Genomic DNA, 17,855 nt, shown 5'->3' on the forward strand with positions numbered 1-17,855 from the left:
ATAATAATAATAAAATGTAATATAGACAAAAAGAATGCATGATGCATGAAACAAACTCCACTACTGGTCTGATCACATCAAGGCAGGGTGAATGGCAGTGAAAATATCTGGTATCGTTTAAGATGTACTGAGATTGAGTCAATCTTTGAATCTATTACATTAACATGAATGTAATATTTAATATCTTTTCCGAACACTGCAATGGAAAAAAGTTTGGTGAGGGGATAACGATAGATGTGTGTGAAATTAATGTATGTTAGTTAAAACTCAAATTGTGTATTTATGGTTCCCTCCTGTCACTAATGGATGTGTATAACATGTTGATGCCCTGCTGTTAATAGGTGTGCTGTCTTAGACACTGAAAGAGAACTTCTGCAAATCCCAGTTCTGACCTATTGCTCTGCTTGCATCTGCTGCCTGTATTTAGAAGGCCTTTCTGATCTTTCAATATTAAAGTCAAACTCACTAAGGTGGTGGTTTTTATAGTGTTCTGTTTGATGACACAGATGCAAAAAAACAGGGCACTCTAATTAACCCCCAATTATTCCCCATATCAATCCCTCCCCAGTCCCAACACACAATAAATCCAAATCCCACAATCCCAAAGGTGCTCTATTGGATTGTGATCTGATGACTGTGCAGACCATTGGAGTAAACTGAAGTCACTGTCATTTTCGTGGAACCAAGTTGAGATGATGTGTGCTTTGTGACATTGGCACATTATCCTGCTGAATGTATCCATTTGAAAATGGGTAGACTGTGGCCATAAAGGGATGCACATGGTCAGCAACAATGCTTAGGTACACTCTGGCATTCAAATGATGCTCAGTTGGTATTAAGGAGAAAAATGTGTGTTAAGAAAACATTCCCCACACTATTACACCACCACCATCAGCCTGAACCTTTGTCACAAGGCAGGATGGATCCATGTGACACGGGTCACTCAAACTTTAGCTGACTACACCTGGTGGTAAAAGAGGATAGGGCACCAGGACCCACTAGAACTATAATGGAGATAGGGTCTTTATACAGGTCTGTTATTTTGTGACAGTGGGAGGTAATATGACTTCACTGTCACTGCCTATTTTTCATATTTTTTGGTACATAGAATGAGCAGGACATGATAATCTCATTCCACAGAATATGATTCTGATTACAATAAACACTCAGGCAAGCCAGCAGAGGAGTTGCCTAGCTCAGCTCAGTTAAGTATTGTTTTCTCGCGTGTCTCCTAGTTTAGCTAAGAGATACATTGATTGTTTACGTGGTTACTTATTTAGCTAAGAGTTAGCTATATTTTGCACCTGTATTGTAGTAATGACAGCGACTGTTTGTTAGTAAATTAGCAACTTACTTAACACACTTTGTCCTCAGATTACCATGCAGTTTCTGTAAATCAGAAGCGGTTACATTGTAAGCTGTTATTATTTAATATTGTTGCAAGCTATTGTTCAGTGTAACTGCGTGTGTCTGGCATGGTCTTTGTCTGTATTGACATTCAAAGCAGCCATTAACTGTACTATTAGCAGTCCTGCCTGGGAGGGATTGTGCCATCACGACAGCCTTGTGTCATTCCAAGCAATGCAGGTGTGTACTGCCCTAATTAGCTACAGGTGGAGTATTTAATAGCCCTCTGGACCTCTGCTCCAGAAGTCAGCACCAGCAGCCTCAGTGCCTCCCTTCTGAAGGGCCATGCTTACAAAGGGCAGGGACTCTAGCTGTGGGACTTCAGCGAGGAGAAGACTGCGAGGAGACTCTGCACAGCAACAGTAAGAAGCCATGAAGATCTCTTTGATTCCTGTCCTGCTCTCTCCTTCCACTCGGCATGCAATGCATGTAATTGCCTCCCTAATCCCTCTAACCTCTGCTCCCTGCCTCTCCCCTCCTCCTCCCCCCCCTCTACTCCACTCTCCGGAGGCCTGTAGAACTGCCACTCAGCTTCCAACAAGGCTGTCTCCGCCTTCGCCTCCCACCACTCTCTGGATTTCCTTGCTGTCACCGAGACATGGATCTCCCATGAGAACTCAACCACCCCTGCTGCCCTATCCTCTCTGTTTTGTCCTGTCCCACACCCCCCATCTTACCGGGCAGTGAGGAGGAACAGGGCTCCTGCTCTCCCCTTCAAGATGGCGGCATCACTTACTATTTTGACAGCTGGAAGTCCCGCCCTCCCTACGTACCATAGACCGGAAGGCCCACCCCACCTTCCGGTTACCCCCACCTTTGAACCGGAACTTCTCTCTCCTTCCCATCACCCCCAGGGTTACCCTTTGACCCTCCCTTGTCAGCCATCTTGGATGATATTGGCCATATTGGATATCAGCCATCTTGGTTGATCAGTCATTTTGGATGTCAGCCATTTGTAAGGTCATAGGTCATCTGGTAAGATGGTAGCCATCTTGGATGTCAGCCATTTGTAAGGTCATAGGTCATCTAGTAAGATGGTAGCCATCTTGGATGTCAGCCATTTGTAAGGTCATAGGTCATCTGGTAAGATGGTAGTCATTTTGCTAGGGTGCTAGGGTCCGAGGGTACCTCACCCTGCTGGTGTGGAGGTGTAATGTTTAATAGCATAAACTGTGTTTTTTAGGTTATAGTGTTGTATGATACTGTTTTAGTAAATTAAAAAATACAAGTTTTAAATACACACGTATAGATTAGGTTATAATGTTTTATGAAACTGTTTAAGTAAAATAAAATAAAAACAAGACTCAGTAAAATATGTGTCAATGACAGTCTTTTTATTGTGACCAATCTAAACATGACAACATGGTATCAGATCAGAAGTAGACAGTGAGCTTAGATACTGACATGGGTGACCAGTGATCTCCCATGCCCAACACCTACAGCAGACAGGAAGAAACAGCTGAACTTTACTGCACAAGCAACACCCTCAACCTGCTTATTTGCAAGGGCAGCAACACAGATCATTGCTATTTTGTCTAGCACAGTGTAGAAATTGGACTTGGTCATGATAGGGATGGTGTTTCCAAAAGAACTCTGGAGAACTTTTTGAACAGCTGTAAAAGCAGGTACACCAGGCCGTGGATCTTTATACAGCATTCTCTTGAGCATGTTGGGGAGGGCATCCACTGTTGTCACAATATCCTCAACTAGCAATGTCACATTAGGATTACCAGTATCATACAAATCTCCAAACTTGTGGGCTATTAGAGTGAGGATGACATCTTCAAGCAGAGATTCCTCAAACATACGTATACGTAAACCCACAGCAGCAGGAATTTTCTTTCTCTGAAATAAAAATAATATAATGTCTTATTGCACAAAAAATGTACAGCATACACAAACAGTATTTTATGCATGTTTGTAAAACATCTTATAAGGCTTGTTATTTATAACCTTCTCAACTAATTGTATCACTTGCTCATCTACACTTTCCAACAAGTCACTAAACCATCTCGAAGGTAGAGTGCATGTTTCTAAGCTATGCAAAAGAGATTTCACTTCTTTCTCAGTCTGTCTGGTGATGCATAGCCCACATAGGGCACGTGCAACACATAACACAACATTTAGCAAGCGGGTGACACTTATTTTGTCACATATAAGAGCGACACTACTCCAGACACTCCCTTGCTCGTGATCTAAAGTTAGACAGAGATGCTGTGATTGGCTGGGGTCACTTATCAGACAGGCCTCACACTTAACTAATTCACGGCCTATACAATGTTGTAACACTAGCGCAATACTGCCCTTCATGTTGTGTGTCATCACTAGTGTTACATGATCATCATAGTTTTTACAATTATATCTCGCAACTTCCCTGTCTGAATCAAAACTCTTGTTGGCTCTAGCAAGGCAAGAACAGAAGCATGCAATGTTCAATCTTGTTCGGGGTCTTAAAGAGTTGACAGAGGAATCAATATCACTGGTGTCAGGTACTCCATTATTCTAATGAAGAGAAAAGAAAATAACACTTAAAACTGTAATGAGTGTTGGTAAGTAAAGAAGTACACGACTATACACAGTTGTAGGACCTCTATATTTACCTCTCTTTCCGTTGATGGTCCAACTCCACCATCAGTGTCTGAGGTTTTATCCTCACTGCCATGTTCATGGTCCTTGTCATCATCTTCAGACTCATCACCAGTGTTGACACCTTCGTCTTCATCAGACATTGGGAGAGCATCCCTGGGGCTCAGAGGAGGAGCGCTGACACCACTCTTTTGATAAACATACAAAGAAGAAAACATGCATTTAAATTAACTTTTCATTGAAATTCATATATACAGACATACACCCTAACAGCATGTAAACACCGGCATAAGTTTAAAATTAATAATAATAATATTTTAAACACATTTTTTAAGTAAAATAAAGTGTTACCTATTTTGGGTCCCTGTCTTCCATCCGTCTTAATTTTGTGTTAGGTGCCCCCGCATCTTCATCAGCAGCGTGGTCGCTAGGGGGTGTCTTCTTAGCTGGTGTAGCCATAGTGCGCTATGGGGGGGTTTCCACCGGTTAACGCAGACCTGTTCTGTCCCGAACGGGTGACATGTTTTCTGTGTTTACCAGCGCGCTCTTTATACTGTAAATGGTGGGCGGCGGCTCTACAGAGGAGGAGGGCTGTGGGCGGAGTTGGGGTGTGTGTATGGTGACACGTGGGTAAATGGGGGCAGTGTCTCTACAGAGGAGGAGGAGTGTGGGCGGAGTTGGGCGCGTGTATGGGGACATGTGGGTACAGTCAGCATTTGTACCCATTAGGCTCGTGTCCAGAACAAATATGTGATAACAATTTATCTCTCCAAACGGTCACCTCACCCAGTGTGTACACGTTGTTTTGAACGTGAGACCATGACCATAGCACGCATAGATACAGATGTCAGATACAGAGTGAAATAGACGCCCCAACATACGGCACCAACTGAATTCTGTAATGAGAACAACATTTTTGGCGGTTTCCTGGTGTGTTATGTGGAATACAATTTTGTGTGATTCTTAGAAAATAAATGAAATACCATTTTGCCCCCCCCCATAAATAAGCCGCTCCAAGCAGTTAATTTTAAACATCCGATATAATATATGAAGGGACACACTCTTCATAATGGCATCTGACTGGGGTACATTTGATGAGGAAGAGCTAGTAAATGCGTTATCATGTATTGATTGTAAGAATATTTTTTATAGTAATAGAGTTGGGTTTAAAAGTGTTATCATGCATAGTTTATGGTTTGTATAATTTAAGGTGAAACACCGGCCTTGGAGAGAACCGAGATATTACAGCACAGAATAACAGACCCGAGACTGTCAGGCCGAGCACCCCGCAGGAGACACGTGTTCTGAAGGTGGGCCAAAGCAATGTGTTTAATGCCTAGTTTTATTCAGATTTCTTGGTATGCCATAGAACAAGTTGTTACATATTATGAATTAATTACATCTTCTAAAACATAATAATGTGTACATTTACGGGGCCAATGATTGTTTTTTGATTTGACAGTTGTCAACGAGACCGTGTTTAACCCACATAACTACGCACTCCCCCACCCACCCCAAGTCACAGAGCAAACTTTGAATGGAGGTGCGTAACATTCACCGTTTTTACCAATGTTATTATTATTATTATTATTATTATTATTATTATTATTATATTTTTTATTTTTTGGAAATGTAGTAAAAAGTCACTGTATAAAGTGTAACTGACATGTTTGTTTTATTATAGCTAAAAATGCGGCACAGCCTGCATTGCCCTGCTTGAAAGGTGTGTCAAGTGGTAAACAGCTGAAGAGACCCGATCGTGCTGATAAGGGGAGGTCCGTTCTACAGCGGGGGAGACAGCCACCAGGCACACAAAGGGTAAACACAGACCTCAGAAAAGCCCTGAGTAAGACAAACCGGGTGGCACACGACACCACCGATGTGGGGGTGCAATGTGTGAAAGTGAACCGACCGAGCTCCGCTACTGTAAAAAGAGGTAAATGGGGTAAAAATACGTTTAAAGCCACCACTAGTGGGGATACAGAGATGAAATGTGATCAATCACCATGTGTTGACATACAGACCCCTGGTGATTCTAGGGCCCTGGTGTTTAGCGAGATATGCAGTCAGCTTGTGGAGGCGTTAAACACCGCTCACTGCAAAATACGTTTTGACAAATTTGTTAAAACAAATAGGGAATTGCCCCGTTTTTTATGAGAGTTTGATGAATGGTGACACTGTGAATCAATCAGTCTCTCTGTAAGATCTAGAAGTGTTGTTACAAAAAACAACCAATTCTGAAAACAACAATTGACAAACAATGAAAAAGGAGAACCACAAAAACGGTCAGTCTGCTTGTGTAACTAGGGGAGTAATGAGAAATAAAATTAATGCGGCGAAAAGAATGCTGCGTAGGCTTAAATTTAGAACAAATGTGTCACAATTAGCACGGTCACAGACACTGTTGCACACTCTCCAGACGGGAGGCCATCCGGTAAACTTGGAAATTCAGGAATATATAGATCAGGATGTATCTAACGAACTAGCATCGGTACCTAATAACAGTGATAATCAGATCGGGGGTGGTGATGCTGCAATGTTAGAGATGAATAATGAAAATGATGAACAAATGGCTGAGGGTGGCGTTGGCGGGGACCGCCTCGGGTGTTTTTGGAGATTATTCGTCGCTATGACCGAGAAATTTTGGGGTATGGAGTTTTATGAAGAATTCAGGTTTGTGAACCTGGATCTGGTAGAATCTTATACGGATGCTGTCCGTATTGTGTATGGAGCTGTGCAAGGATTGCTAAATGAAATATCACACAATGTGGGTCCTAATGATTTTGTACAGCTTAGACTGAGCTCGGGGTCATTAAATAATCCTTTCTATTCGAGGAGGCGAAATTTGGGAGAGCTGGATGCTGCAGATTTCTTAGTGAGCATAGCTAATTTACTACAAAGTCACACCGAAATTCTAACAGATGGGAGTTTGCGAATAACAGTCACCGTGATTAGAAATATGCAAGGTGGTGGTGCTGCGCGGAGGCGTTTAAAAGGTATTTTATTTAGTAAAATTATAGACAAAAAAGGCCTTGTCTCATTGATTTCAAAAACCAAGGTAACAATTTATGTTTTGCTGCCAGTGTGTACCGCCTGTGGAAGGGTAAAGAATGCACAGATTCCGAAATGTTAGATGGTGCCAAACGAATGCAAAGTCAGCTAGGGTTTTCAATTAAGAAAAAAAAAAGTTTTTCAGATATTCAGGCATTTGAAAGACTATTGGTGGTCATTATCAAAGTATTGTACCATGAAAACGGATGGGAATATTTTACTACGGGGCCTACACCTATAAATTCTAAAGTCCTGTTTGTGTTACTTCACGGGCAGCATTACTATGGGATTTTAAACATCAGAACATTTATAGGTGCTAGCTATTTCTGTGATTATTGCCATGCGGTATATGGGCATAAAAATAGACACAGTTGCAGGAGCCGGTGCGGAGCGTGTTTAGACCCCCACTGTTTTGAGGTTAAAGAGACCATCACCAGATGCAGTGTATGTAAAATATTCTGCAGGGGCAGTACGTGCTTCAGGAGACACAAGGCTAAAGCAGCGACCAAAGAGATCACTTGTGTTCAACACTTTTACTGTACTGTGTCCGCGCTGTAAAACTGTTATCCAGACACTGGACATTCATTTATGCTATATGAATGTAATAAACATACCCAAACAATCAAAAAAATACATTTTCTTTGATTTTGAATGCATGCAAGAAACAGGGACACACATCCCAAATTATGTTGATGCCTCACACATAAACAACGAACGTACATTGGAGTTTTATGGGGATTCTTGCTTATCTGACTTTGTGAAATGTTTCATCGACACGCGTTTTAAAAACTACACTTTTATTTCACACAATGGTAAAGGCTATGATAACTACTTGGTCATTAGAGAGCTCATACGTGAAAATATAGATATAAACTTAATCACACAAGGTGGTAAAATTATGTGTATGACAGTGACCGCTCTGAACATTAGGTTCAATAATTCATTAAATTTCCTGCCTATGAAACTGAGCAATATGCCAAAAGCAATGGGGTTTGAGGGTGCGAAAGGACATTTCCCTCACTTTTTTAATACTGTTGCATACCAAAATTATGTAGGACCCTTACCTGCTGAACAATTTTACGGGGTAGACTACATGATGGGTGCTGATAAAGCAGAGTTTCCGGAATGGTATGACGGGCACAAACACTCTGAATTTAATTTCCAAGATGAATTGAAACGCTACTGTAGACAGGATGTGGACATACTGAGACAAGCTTGCACGATATTTAGGGATGAGATCTTAAGTATGACAGAGCAGATACGTCTGAAGTGTCCAGCAGACCCTGATTCAGACCTGATTAAAGTTAGTCTTGACCCGTTTCAGTACATCACCATAGCTTCAGTGTGTATGACAACGTACCGGTACATGTTTCTCAGACCGCAGACCATAGCATTAGTGCCACATGAGAATTATCACAGCCAGAAAAAGCGGTTCTCGACCCCCGCTATTCAGTGGCTCATGTATACTGAACACACAGACAACATCAGTATACAACACGCACTAAAGTCGGCTGGTGAGCATAAATATGGCCCGTACTATCTAGACGGTTTCGCAGTAATAAATGGAGTGAACACGGCATTTGAGTACCACAGCTGTTTTTTTCACGGTTGTGATAGATGTTATAGTGAAAATGACTTTAACAGCGTCACACACACAACATTTGGTTGGTTATATCAAAAGACAAAGTATAAAACCGAATTCTTAAAATTACACTGGTTTGATGTCAAAATGATGTGGGAACACGATTGGGTGGCAATGCACAATTAAAATCTGGATGTTAGCGCTTTTATTTCTGAAGCCCGGTTACCGGCACCTTTAGAGCCCAGAGAGTCTCTGTTCGGTGGTAGGACTAATGCCGTAAACCTGTATTATCAACCAAAGCCTGGTGAGGAGGTCCGATACTACGATTTTACCAGTCTCTACCCCTTCGTGAATAAAACCAAATTGTACCCTGTTGGTCACCCAGATATAATATGCGAGGGCTTTGAAGATTTACAAAATTACTTTGGGCTCGCAAAAGTCAAAGTTTACCCTCCTAGAAGGTTGTTTTTCCCGGTGTTACCGACCAGAGTTGGTAAAAAACTGTTCTTTACACTCTGTCGGACGTGTGCGGACACCCAGCAGGGCCCCCCCTGCACACACAGTGAGGAGGAGAGAGCGCTTACCGGTGTCTGGTGCACGCCCGAGCTGCTGCCTGCTGTAGATAAGGGCTACAGAATAGCAGAAATATACGAGATCTGGCACTTTAAGCACTCGACCAACACGTTGTTTAGTGACTATATTAAAACGCATTTAAAAGGCAAACAAGAGGCCTCAGGCTATCCAGAGTGGTGCAAAAATGACACAGACCGTGAACGCTACATCAGAGAGTATTATGACCGAGAGGGGGTACACTTAGATTATTTCAACATCACTAAGAATCCGGCCAAAAGACAGATTTCAAAACTGTTTTTGAATTCTTTATGGGGAAAATTTGGACAACGAACCGATTTACAAAGCACCAGTATTGTGCGAGACCCCAACGAATTATTTAAATACGTGTTTGCCCCATACCACGAGGTCTCGTCTTGTGATTTTATTGATGATGACTGCGCCTGTGTCACCTGGAAACATACAAAAGAGCACTACACACAGCTTTCAAATGTAAATATTTTTATCGCCAGTTTCACCACCGCCTATGCTAGGTTAGAACTGTACTCTCTTCTGGATGCATTACAAGATCGCTGTTTGTATTATGACACTGATTCAATAATTTATGTAAGAAGGCCAGGACAGTGGGACCCCGAGTTAGGAGATTATCTGGGTCAATTGTCAATTGTCAAAGTGAGCTGCCTCCAGACCAGCACATTACAGAGTTTGTTGCTACAGGACCTACATTCTATGGATATAAGCTCTCAGGAGGGAAAGCCTGTATCAAGGTAAAGGGTATCACATTAAACGCGGCTAATAGTGAGAAAATTAATTTCGATAGCCTAAAAGATTTGATACTCGACTATACGTTTAAGGAGGCTTGTGCAAATGGTGAAATAAAAGACATTACACTGCGGCAACCGGGGATAGTACGTGTTAAGCGAGACTGACACTTAGAGACGAGAATACTGCAAAAGATCGTGTATGATAAACGTGTCCTGGGACCAGACCTTACGTCCTTGCCCTACGGGTATTGAACAATGGATTTTAGACTGCAGCACCCGTTTTCATGTATTTTGTCAGGGCCCTCAAACTGCGGCAAGAGTTTTTTTATAAGACAGTTATTAGACAATGCTAGCCATATATTATCATGCATGCCTGATAATATTGTTTGGTGTTATAGTTGCATGTAGCCGCTCTATAAAGGACTGAAGTTAAAATACCCTTTTATTAAATTTATAGGGGGGTTGCCTGAAACATTTAATGACGATGAATTACTCCCCTGCGATAAAGTGAACATGTTGATCATTGATGATCTTATGGAAAGGGCATGTGAAAGCGATGAGATTGAAAAAGCCTTCACTAAATACGTGCACCACAGAAACCTCAGTATTGTACATATTGTACAGAATGTGTTTTGTCAGGGACGTAAAAGTAGAACTATTACTTTAAACACCAAATATATGGTTCTTTTAAAAAACCAGAGAGATAAATTACAGATCACCACATTAGCGCGACAGATGTATCCAGGCAAATCTCAATATTTTTTGGAAGCTTTTGAAGATGCCACCAAGAAGTCTTTCGGATACTTATTTGTCGATCTCATGTCAAAGACCCCTGATGAATACCGTTTAAGGACGGGTCTTTTCCCCCCTGACACCCCGGTGGTTTATGTGTATAAAAAACAAAGAAAGTAAAAGACTCGGGTTTTCCAGCTTTGAGCGCATTTGCGGTCTGTGACTCTGGCTGTCAGTATGTCACCACGCATGAAGAGAAACCTGGTTGTCCTGCAGCTGCTGCTTAAAGCCACCCCGCAACAGAGGAGGGCCATTCTGTGTGCCGCGGGGAGCGACCTGGTGCAGGCCGTGTCAGAAATCGCGCTAAATACACTGAAAGGAAACATCCGCTTGAGCGCTAAACAATTTCGGAAACTCAAGAAAAGTGGGAACATTATAAAAACTCTTAGTAAAAAGACCGTGTCTGTTAAGAGAAAGAGAAATCTATTGAACCAGTCTGGGGGGTTTATCGGTAATTTGCTAAGTATTGCCCTCCCCCTCATCACCAGCTTACTGGCCAAGTAAAAAAAAAAAAAAAAATCAGTTTACAGAAAAAATGTATTTAGTTCCGCAGAAACAGATGGACAGAATTAAAGAGGACATTCCAGTTGAGCACGACATCCGAAAAATAGCCACGTATAAATTGAATGGGGAAATGAAAGATATTCTGCAAAGCTCTCATTTGGGTGAATATGAAAAAGCTAAACGCTATGCACAAGTGTTGCAGAGGTACTTGACCCTGACGCGTCAGGCGGAATCATAAAAGGCCGTGTTAACTTTGCAGATGCCTGATACGGACACCCCGGTTGAAATAACACCTACAGAGCCTGTTTTTGATGATATTTTAGAGGCTATACCACAGAGGCAAAAGAAAAATGCCCAAATATTACTTAAGAGAATGGTATCCAACAATGCTGTAACTTCATGGAACGAGAATGGGGAGTTTGTGTACAAGGGGGCTCCTATCCGCGGGTCTCATGTGATAGATCTGGTTAGGGCTGTCACACAGCAGCACACACTGGCCTCAGGCAGGACACCGAAAGGTTTGGGGAGTTTTATGACCGCTATGGCCGAGATTAATATCCCCGGTTCTGTTTTGTCCAACAGAGTTAACTGGGAGTTATTGGAGAAACTAAAAATGGCTCCTACTAGAGATAGATACCCTATTTCTCCTGATCCAGAGTTTATCTCACTGTCGCCCCACCCGAAACTCCACAGAGAGACCACCCCGCAAAAAGACGCAGACTATTAGGGAAATTACCATGGTTATCTCTGTAAAAAAGAATACGTTTTTTTTTATTATTATTTTGGTGGGGTGTTTGCTTATATATAGGTTATAGAAATACATAAATTGTTGTTATCCATAAAATATTTAATTCTTGTGTGATTCTGATAATTAATATATATACAGTGAGGGAAAAAAGTATTTGATCCCCTGCTGATTTTGTACGTTTGCCCACTGACAAAGGAATGATCAGTCTATAATTTTAATGGTAGGTGTATTTTAACAGTGAGAGACAGAATAACTACAAAAAAATCCGGAAAAATTCAGAAAAAATGCAGCCAGAAATCTTGTTGATTGATAGGGGATCAAATACTTATTTCGCTCATTAACATGCAAATCAATTTATAACTTTTTTGAAATGCGTTTTTCTGGATTTTTTTGTTGTTATTCTGTCTCTCACTGTTAAAATACACCTACCATTAAAATTATAGACTGATCATTTCTTTGTCAGAGGCAAACATACAAAATCAGCAGGGGATCAAATACTTTTTTCCCTCACTGTATATAGCGTTATTCATACATGGTTCTAACATTGCTCATTTCTGTTCATGACTGGTTTAGCAATTATGACAGATCCTAAAATCATACATTCGGTTACACATCTGACAATTCTCATTTACATGAAGCTTGAACAAATACATAGGTCTAGTTCTCCTGTTATAACTTTTAACAAACTGCATTACCATGTTGTCATTACTAATTAAATCTTCAGAATACAAATCCAATATCTGATTATAAGCTAAACCTTTACAACGCTGTTGTAAAAAATACACACAATGGTTTCCACATGTTGTGGACAAAGCATCTTGCAACTGGTTACTGTTATACATGGTTTTAAAAAACGCATGATTGATTTAGGGAAAAAAGGAGCATTGGGAGGGAATCCATAAGAATCAAGGAATTCAGCCTTCCCATCTCCTCCTAGATAGATAGCGAGCCAGTACTCCCCGGTTCGGTCGTGGGGGTGGGTGTTAATGATGAGACAGTCTGGCCTCCTATTCGGGACTTGTGATCGTTTGGGGAGCTTATCAGATGGAAACACACCCAGAAAATAGTCTCTTGTGTAATTGTCCTTTAGTCATGATGGCAAAAAGTTGTTTGGTATCCATGGCCCGTTTAGTGAAAGGTACAAATCAATAGTTTTTTCCTTTTCAGCTGTAGTCATAAAGCACTTGGCGTCTCATGTTAATTTCAACAATGTTATCAAAAACAGCATACACTATCATGTTCACGGTGGTTGGTAATGGCTGGGCAAAACGAATTTCTGCTCTCAGGTTCCCTGTTTTTATGAGTGAATATTGCCCGGTGCACTCTTGATCCGGGCTCAGGTTGAATGCAAACAGTGTGTAACCTCTGGCAAACTCCTTACGGTCCACTACCAGAGGCTTGTCTTTGAGGCACTTTCCGGCTGTTTCCACCAGGTTAAAGTACTCCCGGACACAGTTATCATTTGCGAAATCCGGTTGTAGTGGTTTAGTAGGGATCTGTTCCCCATCAGCATACAGGGCCAGGAAATTAATATCACAATGTTTAAAGTTGAAGGGGTTTTGTGTAACGTCACCACTGAATGCTGCGTTATCCACAAAACCAATTACTATTATTTTAGGCAATTGGCCCAGAAACAAATTTTCCTGGTTGCAGACCCGGCTTCCTCTGGCCAGACTGAACACTTTCATCTGAACCCGATCTACAGGGTATTTTGCATTAGCCACCTGCAGCGCATCGGCGTGGCCCAGCCTGACAGCGGGGGCCACCCGGACCCTCTTGACAAACAGAGCTGCTGAGAGAACCAACAGTTTGAAATCCTCAGCGTTGCTCATGAGACAGAACGCTTCTCTGTTACGGGTGAGTTTAATTTTTATATCAACGCCGTTCAGCATGAATTTGTCTTGAAAAAACATGTCTGCATGAATACAACCCAACAATTCTAGTTTTCGGCTTCCTGCCGTATAGGCCGCTCTATTTTTGAACCCCAGGTTTGCCCCGTTCAGCACGGTTACTTCATGCTGGCCGGCAGTGTCCTTGACAAAAAGGCCTGCAGAGTACTGTGTGTTCAAAGTGCTTTCACTGTAGTTGAGAATGGATTCTATTATAGCCCTGTACGGATAACAGTTGTTGCTCTGGCTAATAAGTCTGTCCCTGATTGTGATGGCTGAAAAAGGAGGCCACGGGGTAATGTACCAGGCCCACCCGATCATCCAGGGCCAGTTCGGTGCCATCATGCCTAGTTATCTTGCAAGTCAGGTAGATGACGGTGTTGTTCAGGTCTAGATAGTCTTCTCCGTTTCCAGTGATGTAAAATTCCAGTGGGGCATTGTCAGAGAGCGCTGTGAGGGGCGACACCTCCACATAGAAGCTCCTTTCGATGCTGGTCTGTGTGGGCGCAAGCTGAAAAAGGTCCAGTTCAGATTTGGTGCACTCCCCAGAACTGCAGTGAATGAAAGCCATGTTTAAAATATATCCCCGCGATGTTGTTGCCTGGAGCTCCTCTTCTTACTGGCCCTGTTTCTCTTATGATTGTGTTTCTTCCGTACGGCCCTTCTTTTAACAGGGGCCGGGGGTCCTGTGAGCCCCAGTGGTGTCATTCTTTTCCTTTTAATGCCTCTCCTGATATACATTAGTCCCGAGCCCTCCTGTTTCGGAGCATTTATTCTACTGGCCACCGCACTTGTAACCTGCCCGACCACATCTTTAGCTATGTTTGTGGCAGCCGATCTAACATGTGGTTTGACAATTTCTAATCCGCGTCTCAGAAAAGGCATAGCTTTTCTGAATAATGCTCTAAATATACCCGCTACCCCTGCACCGTATTGTACCGGCATCCCGGCGAAAGCCGTTACCCGCCTGATACTTGTAGTAGTTCCTATACATGTGCGGGTCTCCATAGTTTTTAACAATCACCATGATTTAAAAGTGGTTGTATCTAACAGGTCGGAAATGCAACTTCACTATCACCTTGCCGTATGCGAATGTGACATGTTCGTTCTGGTCAGTCTTTATTTCAATGCTGATGGTGTCGAATTGATCCATGCTCAGGGGGACATAGTGAGGCTTATCATATAACAGCGTAACAAACTTGCCTTCTTCCCCTTTTTTAGGTACACAGCACAGAAGTGGGGCATAAGTGTCACCCACTAATTGGTGTTCAATGATATCGGTATAAACATACATGTGGTTAAAACCCGCAGTAATATCCGCAGGATGGGGTGATTTTTTCCCCCCCTTCTCGGGAATGAACCCCAAGACGTGTGCTAGCTGGCTCCTGGTAAAAAACAATATAGTCGAATCCCCGATAATGCGCACACTTCTACTAATATAGTTGTATTGAAAGTATACCTTGGGCGATGTGGGGACAGCCTTGACAGCATTATTCATGGCTGTTAACAATACATCATAGTTTTTATAGTAGCGTTGTGATATTTCATAATACCAGTTTGTGTCAGTTGTCTCAGAATGTAATTCGAAGCTCTGTTTCCTGTCAAACGTATTGACAGTCATGGGGTAGTGCATCTCCACCATCCCTACCTCCCATTTACCTGATAGATCGATGGATTTGGCTAGATGATCAGTAAAGTTGGAGCTCTTGTTATTAGGAAATAGATCCTGTGAGGCGTTGCTGGTTAAAATTAGGTAAAATCCATTTTCACTCATTTTTTGAGCCTCTCACAACCCCGGGGCTATGTCTTTCACCTCCGAAGCTTTGATCCAACTATTCAATTTAACCCCCCACCCCAACCATTTGACTAAAACTTGTTTATTTCTGCCACGACCTCTTCAGTCTAAAATGTTTTGTATACGATATACTCGGTCAACATGCGGGTTTATCTTTTGTAACTCTTCTGTGTAAAACTGACCTTTTATCTCATCACCAGCATAATCTTTTAGTTTGTAAATGGGTCTTAACCCCGGGGTATATTCTTGACTATGAAAATCTCATCAGTGAATGTCTGCTCATACCCCTTTTCAAATCTCCCTTTTATAATTGATACTCTCACATGATCACCTTGTTTAAACTTTAATATTGAAGGTTTGCTTTTTAAAAATGATCCATACACTGTCCTCCATACCCTCAGGGCATTGTCAGGAGTGACATCTACTGGACGTTCCTTGACAGTTCTATGGAATGTGTGATTGTAACTGCGCACCAGGTCTGGTAAGACATCCACATATCTAAAAGTGTTCACTGTTGTAAAGTACTTCCACATTTTCGATTTTATAGTCCTATTGAACCTCTCTATCACTCTGGCTTTCACTTTACTGTTTGTCACAAAATGTACAATTTGGTGTTGCTTGAGAAGACTTTGAAAACCCTGATTGAGGAACTCTTTCCCCTGATCTGTCTGCAGTTTCTTTGGAACGCGCCCTTGGGTGAATATTCTTTTAAAGGCTGTGCACACTTGCTGACCCGTTTTGTTTTTTAACGGTACTACCCAGGCATGTTTGGACAACACATCTATACAGGTTAGAATGTATTTCATACCGTTATTGAACTTGTCTTGTACCAGTGTCAAGTTCCTCTTAAACCGCACCCTTGCCAGTTTGTGCACTGTATATGTGTATTGATCCGATAACCATTGTGAAACATGTTCTCTTTTTACATGGACACCCTTTGCTCTGGCACTTCTCAGTAGTGTATCGAGTCCTCCAAAACGTACTGCTTCACCGGGTGTATAATATATCTCTTTTAAACTCTTTTCATAACTCATCCTCTAATGATTCAAAAATACCTGTTGCCCTTAACAACTTATACTAAGTAGTAACACACCAGGGGGGTCAAGTGGTTAAGGTGTTGGGGTTAAGATCCAGTGGACATACAGCCGTATGGGTTTGAATACCGATCTGGTTAAATGTTCTTTCTTCTTATTCTGTCTGCTGTAGGAGTTGGGCATGGGAGATCACTGGTCACCCGTGTCAGTATCTAAGCTCACTGTCTACTTCTGATCTGATACCATGTTGTCATGTTTAGATTGGTCACAATAAAAAGACTGTCATTGACACATATTTTACTGAGTCTTGTTTTTTTTTATTTTACTTAAACAGTTTCATGAAACATTATAACCTAATATATATGTGTGTATTTAAAACTTGTATTTTTTAATTTACTAAAACAGTATCATACAACAATATAACCTAAAAAACACAGTTTATGCTATTAAACATTACACCTCCACGCCAGCAGGGTGAGGTACCCTTGGACCCTCACCATGATGGATGTCACCCTAGCAAAATGGCTACCATCTTACCAGATGACATATGACCTTACAAATATCTGACATCCAAAATGGCTACCATCTTAACAGATGACCAATGACCTTACAAATGGCTGACATCCAAAATGGCTACCATCTTACCAGATGACCTATGACCTTACAAATGGCTGACATCCAAAATGGCTACCATCTTACCAGATGACCTATGACCTTACAAATGGCTGACATCCAAAATGGCCGATATCAACCAAAATGGCTGATATCCAATATGGCCGATATCATCCAAGATGGCTGACAAGGGAGGGTCAAAGGGTAGCCCTGGGGGTGATGGGAAGGAGAGAGAAGTTCCGGTTCAAAGGTGGGGGTAACCGGAAGGTGGGGTGGGCCTTCCGGTCTATGGTACGTAGGGAGGGTGGGACTTCCGGCTGTCAAAATAGTAAGTGATGCCGCCATCTTCACTACTCCCCCCTTTTTCTCCTCTATCATGAATAACAGCTTTGAATTCGACACAGTGGAACTCACCTCTCCCTCTCACCTCTTCCTTCTAGTTCTCTACCGTCCTCCCGGTCCACTTGCCTCCTTCCTGAATGAAGTCGACTTTCTTCTCTCCTCCCTCCCCTCGCTGTCCT

The 17,855-nt window shown here is 42.0% G+C and overlaps 1 long non-coding RNA gene across 1 annotated transcript; it reads right to left on the bottom strand.

Annotated features, from left to right (window-relative positions):
* Positions 1-2,720: 2,720 nt before the first annotated feature.
* LOC136754060 (uncharacterized) lies at positions 2,721-4,498 on the bottom strand. Its single transcript, XR_010817516.1, has 3 exons — positions 4,345-4,498; positions 4,008-4,181; positions 2,721-3,252 (listed from the first exon to the last, which is right to left on the bottom strand). It is a non-coding gene; the product is annotated as an uncharacterized LOC136754060 (long non-coding RNA).
* Between the last annotated feature and the right edge of the window lie 13,357 nt (positions 4,499-17,855).

This window comes from Amia ocellicauda, chromosome 7 (assembly GCF_036373705.1).
Source record: "Amia ocellicauda isolate fAmiCal2 chromosome 7, fAmiCal2.hap1, whole genome shotgun sequence".
Taxonomy (NCBI): Eukaryota; Metazoa; Chordata; class Actinopteri; order Amiiformes; family Amiidae; genus Amia; species Amia ocellicauda.